Source organism: Pogoniulus pusillus, chromosome 7, assembly GCF_015220805.1.
Source record: "Pogoniulus pusillus isolate bPogPus1 chromosome 7, bPogPus1.pri, whole genome shotgun sequence".
NCBI lineage: Eukaryota > Metazoa > Chordata > Aves > Piciformes > Lybiidae > Pogoniulus > Pogoniulus pusillus.
In genome coordinates this window covers 14771611-14790250 of record NC_087270.1, presented here as the reverse complement: position 1 = coordinate 14790250, position 18640 = coordinate 14771611, and the positions used below count along the sequence as shown (strand labels likewise).

The 18640-nt window shown below is 40.8% G+C and overlaps 2 long non-coding RNA genes across 3 annotated transcripts in view; one reads left to right on the top strand and one right to left on the bottom strand.

Moving 5' to 3' along the window:
* Nucleotides 1-887: 887 nt before the first annotated feature.
* LOC135177120 (uncharacterized) lies at nucleotides 888-10624 on the top strand. The gene is made up of 3 exons (XR_010302922.1): nucleotides 888-1060; nucleotides 8992-9381; nucleotides 9608-10624. It is a non-coding gene; the product is annotated as an uncharacterized LOC135177120 (long non-coding RNA).
* A 3034-nt stretch (nucleotides 10625-13658) lies between these two features.
* Nucleotides 13659-18640, bottom strand: part of LOC135176741 (uncharacterized) — a 77680-nt gene continuing 72698 nt past the window's right edge. For both annotated transcript variants that reach the window (XR_010302804.1, XR_010302803.1), the window contains 4 exons: nucleotides 15930-16055; nucleotides 15097-15164; nucleotides 14236-14336; nucleotides 13659-13797 (listed from right to left, as the gene is read on the bottom strand). This is a non-coding gene — a long non-coding RNA (uncharacterized LOC135176741). The remainder of the gene's footprint in view (nucleotides 13798-14235; nucleotides 14337-15096; nucleotides 15165-15929; nucleotides 16056-18640) is intronic.

Below are 18640 nucleotides of genomic sequence, written 5' to 3'. Positions count from 1 at the left end.
GAGAGAGAGAGCCAATGCCCACCCACACCTGAAACTTGCTGCTCTCTTTCTTGAGGTATAAATACTTTAAGAACTATTATGCCATCCATTTTCCCTGTGTGTTTGTTCCATATTAGGTCTGCTATCAGTCTTCTTCTCCAAGTCACTTCAAGTGCAGCTTTTGCTCTTGCAGCTCAAACATCACCAAAGCAATCCTATGTTGTGGCCTCAGTCTCCACCTCTCTTGCAATTTCTTCTAAAAACCTGGCTACATCACTTCATTTTTCAGTGTCTAATTTGCAAGATGTCAAATGGCATCTGACAAGTACTTCCCAGTACCTGAAGGGGGCCTACAAGAAATCTGGAGAGGATCTTTTATAAGGTCATGTGGTGGCAGAACAAGGGGCAATGGTTTTAAACTAGGGCAGGCTACATTTAAATAGGACATTAGGAAGAAGATCTTTAATACAAGGGTGATGAGACACTGGAATGGGTGGCCTAGTGAAGTTATGGATTCTTTATCCCTGGAAGTGTTTAAGACCAGTCTGGATGAGGCTTTCAGCAATCTGTTCTGGTGGGAGGTATCCTTGGCCTTGGGATGATGATCTTTAAACTCCCTTCCACTTCAACCCATTCTATGATTCCAAGTGGAAGACTCTTTTTAATCGCTTCTTTTGACCTTTGCAAACCAGCGTTACCTTTGTAAAATCACAAGCTACCATTTATCTGTTTAAAAACAGTAATCATGACCTAAAATCACTCGTGTCCTTCAAATTCTGCAGTGCAGTGGGACAGGGCAAATTTTCTTTTTTTTTTCCTTTTTTCTTAGAATTTCTGTAAATGTAAGTCTCACATTAATTTCTTTGGGTTATTTTGACCATTCTTTCTTTCTTTTTCATTAGCGACAGAACTAACACAAGTCTTCCGAGGGATTCTGTGGATCAGTATTACTGCCACTGCCACCACGCTGCTGCTTTGCTATATGTCTGTGTTCAGAGAATTCAGAGGTGTGCTGAATAGAGTACAAGCTTGTCTGAAACAGTCATCACCAGCTACCTATGCCATGGTTCCCCTGTGCAAAGTAAGTACAAAATTGTTTTTCCCCCTATTTCTTGACAGCATTGCAAATGTTTGAGGTTGACAGGTTTTGTTCGTGACATTTTCACACAGAGGCTTGCGCCCATGCAGTACCGTAAAGAGAACGTCTCCTTTACTCTGTCCCAATGCAGTCCCTGCACAGCAGGCTGTTAAAAATCTCTTGTTGCTTCAGATCCTAACTAAAATAAATTTTAATTATTTTTTAATTTAGGTCATTCGTGGCATCAACTGGTGCTCCTTGTGGACATGCTTTACCTTTTTAGTTCCCTCTGGTTTAGATTTTAAATGACTTTCCTTTTTTCTTGGCTATGTGGTTTTTTTCATCAAGCCCTGTTTACCTCTCGTGCAAGAGTGCATACTGGAATGGACAAGTTTCAGCTCACTCAATAGGGGAGCAGTCCTTTGATGGGCACAGGAAGTGGCAAATAGTCCTGGGAGCCCTGGAGCTTCAGTGTTTAGACCACAGAGTCTGTTCAGCTTTGCATTCCTCAGAAGAACATTTTGCTGTGCAGAGAGAAATTTGGGTATCTTTTGTTGTGCCTGTAGAAGTATCAGGAATGCTGTTACATCCTTTTCCCAGTAAACATCCTGGATTCTGATTTGTGCCACTTGATCCCTCAGCCTTTGCCAAGCTGTTTAAGGAAATGCCCATGTGGACATACCCATTATAGAGGAGAAAATGTACTCTGGCTCCTCAGGTTGAGGTAGAGGCTGGCTCACAAGTAACCATGGCAACCAAACGGTCAGTGTGGGCATCACGGCATTGGCATACAAAAAAACAAAGGCCTCAATATACTACACCATATATTAACACTCCAGCTCATTTGGAGCTCTAGCCCTCAGTTTTGTCCTTAAAGATTTTGGACTATCACATCTAGGTAGGAACAGTTTTCCATGCTCTATTTGCTGTATCAGCAGCAAAAATTGGTCCTGTTTGTGAATGTAATGGCTTCCAGTTAAAAGGTGATATTTGAGTTTCAAATTGAAGACAATATTGTATTCACCTTAAAAAGTTTCACTATCTCACGTTTCCAAAAGCAGTGTGCTCCCATCAATATTAGTAACACCTAGCTCTGTGTTTTTGCTAGAGAGCCATTAATACGGCATATCAACTCTGGTGACAAGTTACATTTTATCGCTGTCAACAAAGATGTTCTTCCTTTCTTTCTTTCTCTGCAAACTGCTTTTTTCTTTTATTAATTGACTGTCACGTCCGAATTTTGATTGGGGATGTGTGGATGTGCATTCCAGTATTTTCTAGAAGGCTTCTAGAGAGATGATAGAGTGAGCTCATAGGAACATATGGAAGACACTGGCAGATAATTTCCTACAAGATTAGTACAGGTTTTGGAGTAGATTCTTTGCTTGGGATAGAATTAACCCAATTTCTGCAGTGGATGAGGGTCTTATTTGGCACTTTTCCAGAATCCATCTTTATTAAGATCAGCCTGAGGCATACAATAACCCTCAAAGAGGTCACAATCTATCTTGACTAAGAGACATTACACAGTTTGGAAAGAACCTGCGGTAAAGTCCAGCTAGGTAAAAGTATCTGTGGTTGGGAAAAATGAAAACACACCTAAAGATCAACAAAATTATTCTGACAGCTAAAGTGATGGGTAAAACAATCCCCCTCAGCTGTGCTAGCTCAACTGACTGTCATTTGAAGGTCATCACTTTGAGTCCCTTAAAAGTATGCACAGAGGCATGATCAACTAGGGAAAAAATAATCAGGAATATGATTTACATCTGGAACCTTTTTCATGATACTCACCAAACCCCTGTCCTTATACAAATTATGAAGCAGCTGAAATTTGTGTAGCCTGGAGACTCACCAAAACTATGAGTTGTCATTCCAGCTAGCACAAATTCAGGTGTCTCAGCAGTTCAGCTGCTCTAGGACAAGTAATCCAACTCTGGTTGACTTTAAATACAGAGCTGGCGACCTCCCTGAAATGCAGCTGAAATACCAGCTTTGCTGTGGTCGATAACAAAACCTCTGACTTAACTGAAAGGGATTGGGGTTGTATAGCCAGCGCCCAACATGTTGGGACTCATGAATCAGGGGAATTGCTGTCAAAAAGTTTTGCTTGCCATACTTTCAGTTCTAGAGTGAGCCTAATTGAGGAGTGTTGTACTGAGGCCCTTCAAATATGTCTGCTATTTAGTATTTTGGTTATCAGTGTGGAAAAAAAGGCATCCTGAAGTAACATACTGACAGGGTAATTTTGAAGATCTTTTTTCATGCCTTGCTTTTAAAAGTTAGAGTGGCTTAGGCTTTGATTCAGGTGACAAATCTATTTCCATGTGCTGAATGACAGTGCTGTCATGGGAATTGGACCATGAAGGACAACAAAAACTTTAAGAAAAACGTGGGTGGAAAAAAATGAGCAGAATGCAACAACCAACTTGTAGCATCATAAGTGAATCCAGTTTCCTTGGCAACTTGTCGCGTGCGGTCTGTGTGTCACTGAGACTTGGGAACAAGTGGACAGTAGGTACCGATGTGAGATTAAAGTGCTTTTGAGGGAGAGCAGTGAGAAACTTTTGATCAAGTCTCTTATGTGTGTTTTTTTGTTCTTCCCATCAAAGACTTTCTGTCTCATTGTTTTCAATGGGTGAGATGAGTATTGCACAGGTAAGTGCTCTAGGTACTTTTGCTGCTGCTATTAAGTCAAATCATAACCATTCCATGTGCTGACAATGTACTGCGCCTTCGACAGCAGCTGTGTTTCATGCACCAGCTTTTCCTGGTTTGAGGAAAACAGGACTGGTGACTAGCAGCCACATTGGTGTGCAGGGCACACAGGAAGGTAAGACTAGCCCTAAGCTCATGCTGCAGCACCAACAGCCAGACTACACCTTTAATTTGCCTTGTCTCTTGTGCAGTCACTTTTTTTCCCTTGGGAAACTTCTATATATGGAGTGGTCACTAAATTCTGCTGGTTGAATAGTTACAGCAGAAGTGGTTTTAATTAAAAATACCTCCCCACTCCAATATAGACCAAGAAGAATTTTTAAAGCAGGTAAAAAATTCCTTCGTGTTGGTGTTTTGCATATAGCAATCCCTAGGACCTAAACTGTGGTCTGATGTATTCATCAGTCCCTCTACTTCCAAGCATTAAATTTTCATGACTGAAGCATCAAAAACTTGCAAGATTTTGAAAAATAATAAGTATTGGGATATTTAGCTTTTCACATTCATCATTTCAGTCTTTGCATGATATATCTTCAAAGATTGTCTTTTTAATAAAAGAGGAATTGCTCTGCAGTCTCGTGGTGTGCAGTCCCACGAATGGGGCTTTCAGTGACACAGCATACTTACAACACATTAAAATTCACAGGGAGTGAAAGCAATGATTCTGGATAGAGACTTGATTGGTTTGAATTGGAAAATCATCTGTGGAAAAGACAATGTATTTGAACATAGTATAGGTCACATGGAGTGTGGCTAACGGTTCCAGTGAGATCAGAAGAAGAATAGGGGTGTTTAACCTAAAAGTGCCAATGTGTGCAAAATTTAGCAGGTCTGCTCTTTACATCCCCACAGACAGAAACAGAGTTTGCCCTTGTAAATCATTCCAAATTTCTCATACAATGCTCTTTAGAACTTCTCCAGACTCTCAGGAGTGCTGCTATGGTTTTCTGTTAAGAAGGATGATTTTTTTTTTTTTATGCACAAAGTATACAGTTATGTTTAATTCAGTGTAAAACTGCTGCAGACAGCTGAAGGTTGAAATAGCCTCTGCTCTCTGGGCATGAGGCAGAGCAGTCAGCAGGAACATGCTGAGGACCATCCCTCTGGACATCTGCATTTTCTTGGGTTTGGCTGGGTTTGTCTTGCTTTGTTTTGTTTAGAGGGTCATTCTTATTTTCCTAGGAACAGCACATTAGGAAAAAAAAAGACAGAACTGGAAGTAAGGTCATTATTGGGAGTAAAAAGCACTTCAATGAAATGCATAGTGAGTCCTATATAAAGTCTCATTATTATAATGAAGGTGTTTAAAAACACTCTTCAATGCTAGGAAATGCTATCATTTTTCTTGCTTTTCTCTCTGTAGTGCTTGAAATGTTAGAGATATTTCTGTTCCATGTTTGGACACCCTGTATGTGGTTTCAGATTTTCATTTGACCCATTCACAGAAATTGCCTGACTGTAAAATGTAAGGCAGAGATAGAAACAAGAGAACCTAAGTACAAGATTCAACTAAACTAAGAGTTTGGGATTTCAACACTGTATTTAAAGGGGAGGGAGATGGGAGAAACTGTATTGGAGGTGGAAAAGGTAGACTCACCTTTCAGTACTAGATGAACTTGAGCCTGATTCAGTTCTGCCATTTGCCAGGGAGCAGTCTATCTGCTTAAACACCTATGGAGAGAAACCTCCCTTCCCCAGACTGTTGCTAGTGGGGAGAGGGGTAGAGGGGATACGGTTGGTTAAGTGGCTCAGAATGCTTCCTCTCACGTTACTCCCTGCAGCAGGTAGGCTGCTTTCTGACAACTGCAAACTCGGCACACAGTTCCTAAACACTTTTCTGTTGTGTTTGCTGACAGGTCACAGAGTCTCTGCAGGACTTAGGTATGATTAAAGTCCCAGTAAATTGTGATCATAGAGAATTATGGACTGTGATGGTTTGGGGGTTACCCCGCCCCCCCACACTTTTGAATTTGCCCCAGCTAACTCAGACGGACCCTGGGAATATAGATGAAGCAATTTATTTACAGCTAGCAGAATTTACAAGCAGCTATTTACAATATATACAGTTATATACAATTATATACAGAAATATACAAAGGATAAACAATACAAAAGCACAACTCCCCTCCCAGAAACCTGAGTCCCCAGGAGGGGCTCTCAAACCACCCCAACACCTCCCCCCGTCCCTCTCAACCTTACCCCAGTCCTCAGGAAGAAAAGAGGTGCAGCCAAGAGGTTAGGGAGCAAGGTTAGTAGGAGCAGGGTTAATGAGATGTGACCAGGTCTAAAGCCAAAGCAAGAGTGAGAAACAAAATGGAGAAAAAGTCTTTCTTCTTCCCAGAGTTCTCAGCGAGACTGTGAGAGAAGTTGACATCAATTGTTTTTCATTTCACTGCCCGTTATCTAGTTCTGTTACCAAAACACTCCAGCTTGCTTCAAACTAGCACATGGACGAGACTTAAAACTACAATGTGTCTTTGACATAACCAAATGCAAACGAACAAATGTTAAATGATGGACATTTTTGTTTATCTGAAGTGCTAATACCAGACCTAATGCCAACTGCTCGTTTTACTATGAGTATTTCATAATGTCTTAATTCAGACTAAATCACTGGTTGCCTTTATACTGTAATTTATATATGACCTTTGTGACCAGAGTGTCCGAGAACACATGGAAGCTAATGAATTCTGTCTTTTCTCACCAGAGTGAAGTACTGAAGTAATAATCTCTTGTTACAGAAGGGGAAAGGGGCACATATCATGTCCAATATTTTAGCCTGTGGTTGAGCTGTGAACTAAACGCAGCTCTCCAGAGCTGGGTTCAGTGCAAAGCAACAAGGTCATTCTTGCTCTTCCTTAGGCCTTTAAAGAGTCATAGAATTAGTTAAATTGGAAGGGTCCTTAAAGATGATCTAGTTCCAATCCCCTTTCCATCCATCACTCCTTCATTTTGTCCATCCTTCTGTTCATCTGTTTTTCCTTCTGTTTGTCTTTCTCTGCTTGTTTCCCTCCTATCTCTTCTTCTGTCCTAACTTCCATCCTTCCTTCTGTCCTTCCACCCGACATTCCATGTCTCACTTCCATCCTTAGGTCCTTGTATCTATTATTCTACCATTTCATACACCTGTTCCTCCTTCCATCCTTCTTTCCTTAATTTCTTGCATTCTTCTGCCACTCCTACCATCTGTGCTTCCAATTTTCCATCTGCCCTCACTGCCCTTCCTTTTCTTCCTCCTTGACTTTGTCTTGTCATTTCTTTCTTTCCTCCCTCCTTCTCTCCCATCTTCCCTCCTTTTCTCTTTTCTTTCCTCCCTCCCTCCCTCCCTTCCTTCTTCCTTCCTTCCTGTCCCCTACCTCACTCCTTCTCTCCTCCCCTTCCGCTCTTGCTTTCCTCCCTCCCTGTCAATGACACATTACCTATATATCTTTAGATATTTTAATGCTGCTTTCCTAGAGAAAACCAATAGCAAAGGCCGTTGGCAGAGTGTGACACCATTTGTGCTATTTGGGTCTCCATGTGGGGGATATTTAGTGGAGAGATGTTGCTGTCTATGAGCAATTAAATCTCCTTCTGAAAATGCTATAAATAATATTAGCCATGCTGAATAAATAATGCTCCTCAGTGCTGTGCAAATTACCAACATGCCAAGTGCAAATGGAAGATGGATTTTATTGTCACACAGAGAGAGAAGTTCTGTGCTATGATGAGATGGCTTTTTGTTCGTTTCCCATTTAATTTCATATGCAACTCACTAATAGCATCCCAGTGTCCCTCTCCACATTTCTCTTCTTACGGTGTCTCTAATGCACCTTAAATGATGAGCACTACAGCAACACTCTCGATTTAGGCAATGTGTGCTTTTGGCAAAAGCCAGCAAGTATTGCTCGCATAAATCTCCTATTACCATAACGACACGGTAAAATAGCACAAGGGTTTGCAGTCTGTGTGGAGAATTATCCATCCACCTGCTCTCTGAAATAGCATTCTATATGTTCATCCTTCCTTCTCCCATTTTGGTATCAGACTGGTTTGCCAAGAAGGGGAAAAACAGGCATTTAACAACACGCCGTCCTTTTGTGCAGCCTTCCAGCAATTCTGGCATGGCTGTGTTTGGATTCTTTGTGGATCAGATACCAAACATTGTTCGTGTTAGATAAACAAAAAGAACATGGGTGGCTAACCAGTAATAGTTAATTGCCACACACACACACCCCTCCTGCTTTTCCCCAGCTATAAAATGAAAATTATGCTGGTGGGAGAAACAGGCTTTTAATCGAGATGAAGCCCTTTTTAACGCCTTTTCTGATTTACAGGCCTAAACATTGATCTGACAGTCATCCTGTTCCATGTGGAGTGATAGATCTGCAGAAAACCACTTTTGCTTAATTGAGATAACATTGTATTTTTCCTGAGTCCTCTAGGAAATAACTGACTTATGAGGAATGTTCTTGAAATAGAAAGAGGCTGGTGAATGAAGCCCTGATGGCTAAGGCCAAACACAGAGATTGCTTAACACCTCTGACTGAACAAGTTATTGCGTTCATGTCTGCAAAGCAGAGATGCTGGGATCGCTGCTGCAAGGCCCCAGCAGATTGAGAGTAGTACCTTCTACCCAAGTGGAAGTATTTAGGTAAGCTGGGCACCCACCACTTACAGGTGATGCAGAGCCCAGTATAACTTAGAGCTGGAGCGGCATGAGCTATGCTGACTTTTCTGACCTGCTTTCAAAACATTTTTCTCTTCTGCTTATCCTGAATGATTACTTCAAGCATTTATAGACAGTTCCTGCCCTTGCGTTTGGGATACAACTGTGCAAACCCAACCTATACCTTTGCCTTTTAGCAATAAAGACAAGTTTCTTCTGCTAGCAAAGGACAGCCAGTGGTAGGAGACAGTTGGTGAGGACACTTGGTGCCATGGTCCAGCCTTGACCTCTGTGGTAAAGGGTTGGACTTGATGATCTATGAGGCCTCTTCCAACCTTGGTGATACTGTGATACTGTGACATATGTCAAGGAACTTTTCTGCAAAGACTTGCAATTCATACACACAGAAAAGTGCTCTTGGAGCAAAATGAAATGGTTAAGGCACTGTATATTTATCTCACCAAATTAAAGACAAAAATTATTAACAGGGAAGGTGAAGTGTCTTTTAAAAAAGAAGGAAAAAAGGTTTTATGTCTTATTTTGTTTGTGTGTGTATTTCCTGTTCTAGCTGGATATGTGTGTGAGAATTATGGATCCGGACAGGACAGCCTGACAAGACCTGCGTTTGATTTCTGAGGAAAACACAGTGTAACTGCGGGGGATATCAGCAGCCCTTGAATGGCCTGCCCGGGTGCACCATGGACCCGCAATAGGTCCTGGCCTAAGCCGTGCTGTGGAGGGACATTGTGTTGGTGCCACATTGCATCTGAGCTACCCACAGTAATTTGGTGTTATTTGTATGTTGTCCCAGTATCTGATCCAAGACACAGCTCTAACTATGCCAGTGTAAAGGAATTTAGACAACACCTTTGATTATAGCAAAGGACAGCATCTTTCTTTCCTTCTGTTAAAAGATCCAATTTTGTTGGAAGGACAAACAAAGGAAATCCTATTCCAGGTAAGAAAATCCTATTTCGGGTACTAAGATTGGTTACTTTCTGAGTCAGCAAATGTATAAATACATTAACTCTGCTTTCAAGGGCCTTACAAGAGTCCCTGTGTCTGTAAGCAAGGGGATTATGCATTGTCCTTGAGGGGTAGTTTGCTGTGGCATGTACCTGAGTGCCTTTGCTAGACAACATTTTGGGGAAGCATATTCATCAATTTCTCTTTTTTTTTCTCAGCCTGGCTGTTATATTTCTTCCATGATCACAGACAGAATAATCCTGTTCTGAGAATCTTTAGTGCTATTTATGCTGAGCAGTGGATTGCTCCAGAAAAAAAAAAAGGTATTCCAGCACATTTATTACTGTAGAATTGTTTGGTTTCCCATGTGACACTACAGAGGCTTTACACTCACTTGCTTTTATGCAGAGCTTGCACTAGCATGAAGCAGACCCCTAATAATGGTCAAAATTAAATCCCAAGTTCTCAAAACCACAGTGGTTCGGTCAGCTACACCTGATACTTGCACACCTGATCTAGAGGTCAGCTGCTATGAGTCCTTCACCAGTGCCCTGGGGCATAGCCAACTTTTTGAGCTGCTAAAACAGCAGAATCATGAAGTAGTAGCCTGGAAAAAAATACTCAGTGAGCTTTCAGTTAATAACAGAGGCAATGAATGACTGAGTTGCTGCCTTGCCTTGATTTACCATCAGCGAGGTCCCTGGCCATGCTACTTTGTACTCATTAAAGCCCTCGGTGACACAGGGAGGCCTGCATTCATTTATTCTGGTCATGTTTTAGCGTAGTGTACCGAGGCATCCCTCCAGGAGGCAAATTTGCCTATTCAGACCTGCGTCAAGCTCTAGGAAAAAGATCTTAGTAATTATGTGCTGCTTGAGAACAGGGGCCTACCAGATACACCTTGCCAACCCAGCCTGGGGCAGTCTTTGTCTTTGCTGAGTATGCAAGAGAGGATTACTTGGAGAACTGGACCTAGAAAGCAATGGATCTTGAGTAAAAAAGTATTACCATATGCAGCACCTTCAAATGAAATCTTGAGAGAAACAAACACAGTAGCCCAAAAGAACAAATCTGAGAGCAGAGAGGACAAACTTGGTGCCTCTCTCACTGGTTTTCTATAAGCACTTCTCCAGTTTTATTGCATGGTTCCACCAAAGTGGACTCTCAAACTTCTCTGCTGCCCACAATGCCATTTTACCTCTACTGCACTGATGCCCAGTGTGACCAGAACGCTTTCAGGAGTAAGCTACAGATCAGGTGTAAGCTTGGGCTTGCTTTGCCTTCTCAGTTGTTTTTGCTGTGATTTTTACAGCAATGTGCTGAACCTTCTTCAAACAGCAGCAAACAGGAGAGCTTTAATCTCAATAACTTTTTTTATGGTTTAATGCTCTTTTCTTAGTCTACTTTTGTTTTGAGGCAAAATTTTCCTGCTTTACTTGTTCTTTTGCTATGTCAAGGAGAGGATAACTGTCACCTCTTTTCCTACACTCATCCTATAAATACAGGTTTTAGTGGTCAGCTCTGCTAACAAATTACATGGGCTGCACACAGCCTGTAGTAACTACATTACTAGGGAGGAATTTTGACTGAAAGAAATCAATTGGACTGACAGGGGAAAGTCAATAAGAGTTACAGCTTTCTAGGAAGAAGACACTTCTGGAATATTCTGGGCTTGTAACAGAAATAATGATAAACAGTGGTATCCATAGTTAGAGTGGGAATTTGGCTAAGAAGCAGTGGGTGCCCATGTTCTGTCTCATGCAGCCCAGACACATGATCAGCTATTTCTGCCACAGAGGTCGCTGATACTAAACCATGAGATACACATCACAATGAACCAACAAATCAAAACAATAATACAGCATGCTACAGCAAAAGAACTACTGCAGCATTAACTCCTTGGTGATGTTGTCATTTAGATGATAATCCAGTTCATCCAGCTGAACATGCTGGGGCTAGAGCACAGCATGGTTTCTCCTGCCTTCTTAGCAATTTACACTTGATAGGTTTCCTACATCTGCTCTTTGGAGACAAAGCTTTTTATTTTCCATTATGCAGCAGTAACAGTGAACATCTGCCACATGCAAGGTAGTGGGGCTTATTTCATAAAGAGATAGAGGAGATGGGAAGGGAAAAGGTAAAAGGAAAGATGGACATATGTATATGTGCAGCCCAAGCTACTTTTGAAGAGCAGAGCTTCTGCTCCAGTGTCAGCAATTCCAGACTCTTGCCATTGGAATGGGCTGCCCAGGGAGGTGGTGGAGTTACCGTCCCTGGTGGTGGTCAAGAAAAGACTGGATGAGGCACTTAGTGCCATGGTCTAGTTGACTGGATAGGGCTGGGTGCTAGGTTGGACTGGATGATCTTGGAGGTCTCTTCCAACTTGGTTGATTCTATAAGCTATGGCTAGGGTAGAATGAAATGCTCTGTACTATACTACACCCTCATCTACCCTGCCTTAGACAAGACAACTGGTCAATACTCTGGAGAATGTGGTAACAGCCTTCCAGCTCCCCTCCTCCCACCACTTTCTTCTCAGAAATGTGGCTAAAGAAAGCAGGAAAATATTTTTTACTCTGCACCCTCCAATTCTGTTTAAAAAACAGTACATTGCTTCTAGTGGAATAATGATTTCTTGATGGATTCTCATAAAGGGACTGCTTCCCCCATTATCTGAAATAATTGGTTCATTGAGACCACAAAATGAACAGCAGGTAGGAAATGAGCTTCCAGTTGCCAAAACATAATGGATCATTTAGTCATTCTCTGAAGGTTTTAACACTTCTTTGGCTATCAGAAGGCCTTTGCTTAATTCCGTTGTTCTTGTTGTAAATCTGGCTGTTGGAATCAGTTAATTTACACCACTGCTGTATCAGAATAAGGTCCACAGAGAATAAACATTTGAAAATAGACATACTCAGTGTTCTTACAACTTGTGGTCATGGCACCCTCTGATTTAAGGGATGAGCATTACAGTCAGGAACATTCTTTTCCTCTTGTTTTAGTACTGTTTGATCCTGTTACGTGTAAGGTTTATACAAACAGCAAGCAGAGAAAGTAGGCACAGCTGTCATAGCATGCACGGTCTTGCCTAAAGCCCAAACGTGAAGCAAGTGAAGATTTCAGAGTAACAGATTGCATTACTACTAACTTTCTTACCACCATTTTTATACTTACCCGGAGGTAAAACACTACCACAGAAGACATTTCCACTGCTTCAAAGTTTCCTCTTCCAGACTTAATTTTTCTGTCACTTGTCATAACATAAAAGCTGGGCAGCCATTTAACCATCATGCCAAGCAAAACACACAAGTGTGCACGTACTTCTACCCTCATCCATACAGCCGTAGCCCCTACTGACCAATCTGTTCATATAAGAAACTTTCTTACCTTTGTTTTTGGTTGGGTTTTCTTTGTTTGTTTGCTGTTTTGGTTTGGAAGGGGGGGGGGGCAGTTCTTCGAGGGGTTTTAGGACACACACGCACACACATATTTTGCATCATCTTCTAATGTCTTCTTTCTTTCATTTTTTCATCAACGTATTTTCCAGCCCTTCTTATCTCCAGCAAACACTATTGATATAAACCTACCATATAACCACCTGCTATGCTAAAGTCTTGAAGAAGTTTCCTCCTTATTGCCATTAAAAGCCCTGTGTGAAGCACTGGCTCCACACATGTCCAAGGCAAAGCTTGTTTGAGCAGAGCCAGGACATCAGTGGTTTTCAATAGATAAGCTCATGTCTGCCCTGCCAGTCTGCATGTGGTGTTTATTCTGAAATGTTGTGGATGTTTTAAGCACTCCTTTAAATAAAATAATCTACTGGGGGGGGGGGGGGGGGGGGGGGGGGAGGTGGATAGTGAGCTGCTTTATGAAAGGAGCTGGTCAAGCCATTTAAATACATCTATTTTTAAAATGGGTACTGTAGTACAAATTGTATTTTAATTGCATCTTTCAAAGAGATATTGTGGTATGTCTTTGAAAGCAGTCTGCTTTTTTGGGAGTGTTTTAGTATACTTACATAAGAAGCTGCAATTAGGACATAAAGAAGTGTATTCCCTTCTGTGCCAGTGCAAGGCATAGCGAAGCTAAGTGTACTGTGTCTTTATCTTGAATTGTCATTTCCATCAATGCAGGAAAATGTAATAGATGTGAGGACTTCCATTGCCCTGCATCCCTGACATATCTATCCCATAGTTTCTTCTGCACATACCTGGTCAGTGCTGAGCCACTTCCATGTACCTGCATCCAAATGGGGGCTGCCTGCTGTCACAGAGGCCCTTCTCAAGGTCCTGTTCAAGTCTTTGCAAACAAAAGGCTTTGGGGCATTTTGAGTCATTCTGTGTGTGTTTCCCAAGACTGATGCTTCTCAGTTCCCTGAACAGTATCTCAGCAAGACAAGCTGCATCTGTAGATGACATTTAAGACATTAAGATGACATTTTATCTTGTAATACCGTAATGAGAAAAGTCAGGAGGACCAGAAAAAGCTATTTAGAAAACATTTGGACTGATTTGTATATAAAGTTGCTATTTCAGTGAATGCAATCTGGATAATTATGCCTCTAAATAGTCAAACTATCTGTGTAGCACTTTCTCCACAACTGTAATTACACTTGCACTCTGCACATTCAATTACACCTGCTTTGAAATGCTGTAAAAATTGTCTCCAACTTTCTACAACACAATGAAAATCCAGATCCTGTAAAGGAACTGGGGACACAGCTCCTGAAGTGGGCTCTGTGGAGCACAACAGAATATCATAAAATGTAATGAATAAGTGCTGGATCCTGCCCACCATAATCAAGGAGCTACAACAAGGGAAGACTGTGCTGACAGTGACTCACAAGTGCCAACTGAATCCCAACAGCAAGTAATGGAAGATAATTCTCCTTTCATCAAGGCATTCACTGCCATTGAGGTCTTGCATCAGTTTAACAGGCATCAGCTAGAAGAAGGATTACAGGAAAGGGAGGGGAAAATAGCTGAAGTTCAAAATTAAATGCAGGGCTTTATAAAGAAAAAAACCAAAGGGTATTTTACCATTGTGTAGGGCTGAGGGGGAGCTTACAATTTGTGTTTTGTATACAAAAATAAGTCTAGGTAGACTGGACTTTATAAAGTGCTGCAGCAACAACTGACCGCTATTTGGGATCACGTGAATTTACCTTACCATCATTCATCCCTAGGTAAAGCCAACAAGAATGCACACATTTGTGCTGTTCAGATTTGTATTTCAGAGATCAGGGGACAGTGAGTCTGTTCTCTATCACAGTTTACTAACAAATGTGCTTTCCCCTTCAAACCCCTATCATTGTGTGATTCTGTGACAATAAAAATCGCCTGCACCAGAACCCAAAGCAGGACCCCAGAGTGGGTGAAAAATAGGGCCAAAACTCTTCTTGAGAGTTTCACCTGCTCAAACAAGATCAAGGCCATCTTGGATATGTTGAAAGCACAATAATCTAATTTACAGAGAATCAGGATGGAATCAACCAGAGTGTTTGGTATTAGAATATATACAAAGTAAGATTAACATAGTTTCTTAGTGAATTCACCACCACCACCAATGACTGATTTTTTTTGTTTAACAAAACAAAAAGAGAAACCCCACTGGATTAATTCTTCTGATTTCTGCCATCCAGGCAGTGTATCTGGTTTGTGTTACAGAAAAGTTAGATGTGCATTTTATTGTTTTCAATACTTACTAAAATCTCCCATGTTGACTCTTCAATTAGTCCACTTCAGGTAGCTCAGTCACAGCATATGGGAAAATCTGCAATTATCAAAATCATCAAATCTGATTTTTAATGCCTTTTTTATGGGAAGACCTCATTTTCCACAATGCTGTTATTTTGCAAGTGAAGAGATGATGCACCAACAATTTGTCCAAAAATATGCAAATAGAAGCATCAACAAATTAGATGGGTTTGTAAATGCTCTGGGAACTTTCGCTGGCAAAAATCTCATGTCTTCAGTGCAGTTTTCCCAATATTGAGAACACAAGGGGATGTAATTCTGCTAACTGCACCCAACAGAAAACTTTGGAGAGCTGCTGGGTGAAAAATGTTGATGAAAATTTGAATTTTTTTTCCAATCCTCTGAATCCTAGGTGTTCTGATTAGGAAATGCTATTACAGTGTTCCAAACTTGTTTGGCTGCTTCCTGCTCCTGTCCTGGCCAAAGTCCTGGTAAAATTAGAATGAAGTATTAGCATCTCCCTTCTTTTCCTAATCTGGTAAGGATTTTAAGTTTTTTCCTGCTTAGGTAAAGCTCTTCACTACAGGAGAGAAAGGAAATCAGTCAATCAGTTCACTGCTTTTTAAAGGGATATATCAAGCTCTAATCCCATAACAATAAATTATGTTCTCAAAATATTTGTGTTCCGGGAAGAAAAAGCCCAACTTGTTATACCTCAGCACTAGCTGTAAAACTGCAGATGAACTATAGAAAACACACTTTTTAGTTGCTATAATTTGGATTTGGATCTCAGAAGTCCAGATGGGAAGTAGGAGGGGGTCAGGGGAAAATTTAATCTTACCAGAAGCCACTTGCTGGAAGACCCCAGCCATCACTTTCCACTGAAGAGTCACTGGTGGGTGATGATAACTTTGTGTATACTGCCACTGCTGCCACAGCAAACACCAGCAAGGAGGTAAATATGGTCCTGTACAAAAGAATGTTTATCAAGTGAGACAAAGTTATGCAGAAGCTATAAAATAAAACAAATCATGAGGGAAATGGGTGACTAAAATTTAACAATATTGTTTGCTATTATCATTTATGGCCTTAATTCTCTGTATGATGATCCACTTTGGTTGCTAAATTAGTTTTTTATCAAGGGGGATTTAATTTGTGGAAACTAAAACAAAACAAAACACCATCTTAACAGACCTGGAGGGCTCAAACATTTCAGTGACATACCAATAAGCCACAGTTATCATAACTTCATATGCACAGCTCACAAAGCTTATAAAGTAATTCACAGCAACTGGCAGTAGCTATCTCAGATCAAAGGAAGCTCCTAGACTGATGTGAAATTGTGTAACTCCTTCTATAAAATATTTAGATGATAACTAGGAATGCATCCTGGGGGAATGTATATACCAGCACACAAACACACACATTACTCTGAAATATCTATAGGTATATCCTTACCTGTCTACATGTACACACAAATGTGTGTGTATATTCATACATCTACAAATGAAAGTCTTATCAACTTGGGATCATATTCTCCTCAATAACCAATTTGACATTTTTTGCACCAGCAATAATGTGGTTTCCGTTTCCTGCACGTTAAAACTGTCAACCACTTCTACAAACTGCTAGCTATTTCAGAGGAAAAGAAATGTGTTTCGGGGGCATTGGTTGCTTTCGTTCCCATGTTTGACAACAGATGTTGGCTAACACACTTACTTCCAAGTCAAAAGCCATCATTTCCAGCATACCTATGTTAATGCTGAGTGTGCAAGTGGAGGATATCAGTGGCAGCACAGGAGCGAGGTTGATGACTTACAACAAGTGACAAAGCTTGTATCAAGGAGAAATTACATTTCAGACACTTTATCATTGTCTGTGAAATATCCACTAGAAATCATTACAAATTGCCATATAAATCAAACCAAAGTGGTTCTTAAATGAAGCTTTATATGCAACAGATACAAAAAGAGAACTTTCTGATTATTCTAAATCTTGGTTTAATTAACACTCATATTTGACATCTTTAGTCTGATGGGAATGATTTTTAAAATGGATGAGAAATACAGAACAAGAAACCATTTCCAACACTCTGTCTGGTTCAAGAGATTCTGCTGATTCATTTTAGCATATTTGTCATGTAACTGCTCTAAATGCTTGTCAGAGTGTTAGCCAAGGAACAGATGGGTCCTTGGTTTTAAATAATAGGCAAGTTCAAAACATCAAATTCATCTTTAAATTTGTTCTCACTACTTCAATTGTCTGTGTAGAAAACTGTTGCAAACATCAATGAATTGGCTCTTTCTCCCGCTGGGCAGCACATTCCCACCAGCTGACCCTGACTGTGGCTACAGTTGGCCTCAGGTGGGTCTCACTGACCTCCACAGGACCATACCAGTGTTCAAATAAAATCTGCTTTCTGGAATCACCAGCTTACATGAACTCACTACTAACCATAAGAAGCCATACTAGGATTTTTAAATTCTAAATGAGGTGACCTTACATGAAACAGAGTAAAAATAAGGTCCCTCCTAGATCTGTTAAACTTGCCAAAAGATGATTGCTAACCCTTCCCCCCCCCCCCCCCCCCCTTTTTTTTTTTCACTTAGTCTCAGACTAATATTATGATTCTAATAGAATCACAGAACTTTAGAGGTCATGAAGTCCGACCTGCCTGCTAAGGCAGGATCACCTAGGGTAGTTCGCACAGGAACATATCCAGGCAGGTATGGAAATTGTAACTTCAGGCAGAATTCCAAGAGAAATAGTCAAGTTTTTCTCTCCCTAGTGCATTTTCCTGTTAAACAGTTACTTGCTGCTGAATGCCTCCAAAATCAGCCCGGTGCTGAGGCTTTAAAGTTATGATGAAACAGTAAGGTAGAGCAGACAGGGGGTGTTGTGATTGCTACAAGGCATGATTTGGGTGCAGTCAGCATTAAAATGCATGCTGCTTCCAGTGCTAGCAGAGATGTGCTGCCATCTTAAAGCCCTGCTTGGGTCTAAGTACCATACCAATGCAGCGTGAGTCAGTGTATTGCAGTCTTCTAAATAAAGCACACTAGCAGTGGATATGTTTACATTAATTTTGTTCATGCTTTCCTCACTTGGGGCTAATTTTTTAGTATGTAAAGCCTATTGTTAAATGCTGAATTACACTTGACCTGACCTTCACTCACTCAGTACTGTGGGTTTCCTTGGGAAATCTCTACACTGCAAGAGCTCAAACAAATGTGGCTCCAAGGTTTCTAGCTGGTCTACTTAGAATAGAAAAAAACAACTTTTGCTGCAAAATGGTAGATTTAGATTGAAATACAGAAGCAGGTTGTAGAACTCTTTTCTCTGAATTTACTCATGCTTTTTTTTTCTTTCAATGTGCTTTATGCCAGTAGATAATCACACAGTCAAATCCATATGCAAATAGACATGAAGTACATGAAACCTGGATAATACAACAGCTGCTATCAGTTCACAGTCAAACTGCGCTAATCAGTCCTGACAGCTGGAAATTACTTTTCCCCTGCTATTCGGAAGAAGTATAAACCAGATTTTACA